This window comes from Nomia melanderi, unplaced genomic scaffold (assembly GCF_051020985.1).
Source record: "Nomia melanderi isolate GNS246 unplaced genomic scaffold, iyNomMela1 scaffold0084, whole genome shotgun sequence".
Lineage (NCBI taxonomy): Eukaryota > Metazoa > Arthropoda > Insecta > Hymenoptera > Halictidae > Nomia > Nomia melanderi.
The window spans coordinates 165,001-167,500 of NW_027475199.1; the positions used below are offsets into that span (position 1 = coordinate 165,001).

Genomic DNA, 2,500 nt, shown 5'->3' on the forward strand with positions numbered 1-2,500 from the left:
GTGGTTGCTATGAGTATGAGATCGTCCGCGAATCCCATTGCGTTGACTGACATGTCGCCTAGTTGTATGCCTACCTCTTTGGGCAGCTTGGCGAACAGATCGTTAATGATCAGGTTGAAGATCATTGGTGACAGAGGGTCACCTTGTTTAACTCCGCGCCCCGGACGTATAGGGCGGGAGAGCCAGTCTTGACACGCGAGACGCGTAACAGCACCTCTGTATGTACTCATAATATACTCGACCATCCGCGGCGGTACTCCTGCGCTTAGCAGAGTGTCGTTGATGGCATTGTGAGACACGGAGTCAAAGGCTTTCTCGACATCTAAGGAGGCCATAAAGATATCCTTATGCTTCTGTCTGCCATACGATAGTAAAAAATCAAGCAGGAAGATATTCTCACTGCACCCATCAATCGGTCGGAAGGCTTTCTGCCTTTTGTCCAAGGGAATCAGTTGGAGCATTCTATTTGCCAGAACCTTGTGAAAGGTTCTGACAAGGACCGATGACACCGTGATGGGTCGAAACTCAGATGGCTGAGTCGCGTTGTCTTTCTTCGGAATCAAGGTCGTGCGTGATTCCATAAGATGCGCGGGCAATCGCCCGGCAAGTAAAAGAAGATTGACCACGCGAGTGAGTATCTCCTGCGGGACAGCCCTCAAGTCCCTGGCAGACAGGCCGTCCGGACCAGGAGCCGTGCCGACTGGCGGCATGGCTTTGCGGATCTCCAGCGGCGAGACTGGAGACCAAAGTCCGCTAAGGAGCTTAGCGGGCTTCCTGGCACCGGGCGAGGACGTGCTCTCCGACGCCATGAGGGACTCCCAAAAGGGAGTCATCACGTCTGCAGGCGGGACATTAGCTGTATGTTTGTCCCGCAGCAGCGTTCTTAGACAGCCGGAGCGGTTTTTCCCCCACATCTTCTGGATTTTGGCGTACTCTGCTCTTCGAGCACGTCTTTTGGAAATCTTAGGGTCCGGCTGTTTAGACCCTTTGGCTGCACGTTCCTTCCGTGGCTTATTCGGAAAGGCCTTCAAGAGGTACAACGTGAGCTCTTCCAGGATGTGATTTGGGGATACCGCCCCAGCTGAGCGACAAAGGTTTTCGAGTCGCTTGGCGTCGAACTTGTCGGTCTTAATCGGTGGCAGGGAAGTCAAGTAATCTAACACCTGGGCATCCGACTCGTCGTTCGAGTGCTCACTTAGAGTGCGAGTCGGAGCCGTGGCGGGACTTGACACATACGGGCAAGGGGTCTGAAACACAGGCTCAGGCTGATGTTCGTCCCGAGCTGTGACGACCTCCTTCAGAAGCTGAGACACAAGAGACTTGTGCTCAGCTTTGCGTCGTTGTCCTTTAATAGATTCCAAGGTCCGGTCCGTGAAGACCTTGGCCAACTCTTGGTTGAGGAACTTGACTCCCTCCAAAAGAAGCTTTGCCTCTTGCCTCGCCAACAGAGCGGACTCCTCAGGGTTCCACCTAGTCCTTGTCAGTTCTTTGGAGGACTGCTCCACAAGCTGGTTTTTGTCGTACCAGTCCTTGTGAGCCTTCTGTTGGTGAACCCCCAGGCCGATCTTGGTCTTAAAGAATCGGCCACAGTCCGCATATTGGCAGTGAAAGGTCCTCACTCCGGAGGCCAACCTCTCACCGCCCTGTTGCGAGTCGCTAACTGGGTCGGCGGAGCCAGTGGGCTCGCCGACATTTTTCATCCGAGGCTGTGTTTTATGCTTTGGGCCAGTTAGAGCCGCGCAAGGGGGGAGGCAGCCCCCAGGCGCGTTGGGCGCAGAGGCGACTCTCAGCGAACTCCGAAGAGAACTGCAGCGGGAGCCTCGTGCAGGCGGTCGCTTGCTAAACTAAGCCTCGATGCAACGAAGCGCCGACAGTGCCCCGCATGGAATGGGCTTCGTGAAATCTGAGCAGCGCCGTAGCGTAGCTATATGCATAGGTGGACGATTTTGAGCAACATCACGGCAGAGGACAAGTATTAGCGGCGTGTTGCTTTTGTCAAGGTTTACATGACATTATGTCCCTATCTATCTTTACTCGTCCCCCGGCGATATGGGACGGTGTAATCACAACATACCAACCGATACAAGTATTGGCGGCATGGTGCTTTCTGACACCGAGTAAAGCTAGCGGGGCCGTCCGGCCAGGGGATAAGCCAGGTGTGCGGCTGACACATTTTTGACACTCCCGCCGGCACAGGCACTGGTAGGGCAGGGAACCCCACCGATACAAGTACCAGCGGCGTGTTTGTTTTGAAAAAAAGGCATAAAAAAAGAAACGACGCCGTAGCGCCGTTTCTTGCCTTGTCGTCCCCGACGGCGTATTAAAGCAACAGCACCACCGGCCAAGTCCCCGCCGCGTGTTGCTTTTAAAAATGGCATAAAAAAAATAAGCGACGCCGAAGCGCCGCTAATTGCTTTGATGTTATGCGTTCCTTCTACCGTAGTAGAAGGAGCGACGCCGTGTCGTCGCTGAAGCGACGCCGTGTCGTCGCTGAAGCCTG

The 2,500-nt window shown here is 54.5% G+C and overlaps 1 pseudogene; it reads right to left on the bottom strand.

The window, feature by feature from the left end:
- The window catches only part of LOC143175434 (large subunit ribosomal RNA), an 8,228-nt pseudogene that overhangs the window by 2,853 nt on the left and 2,875 nt on the right, over positions 1-2,500 (bottom strand).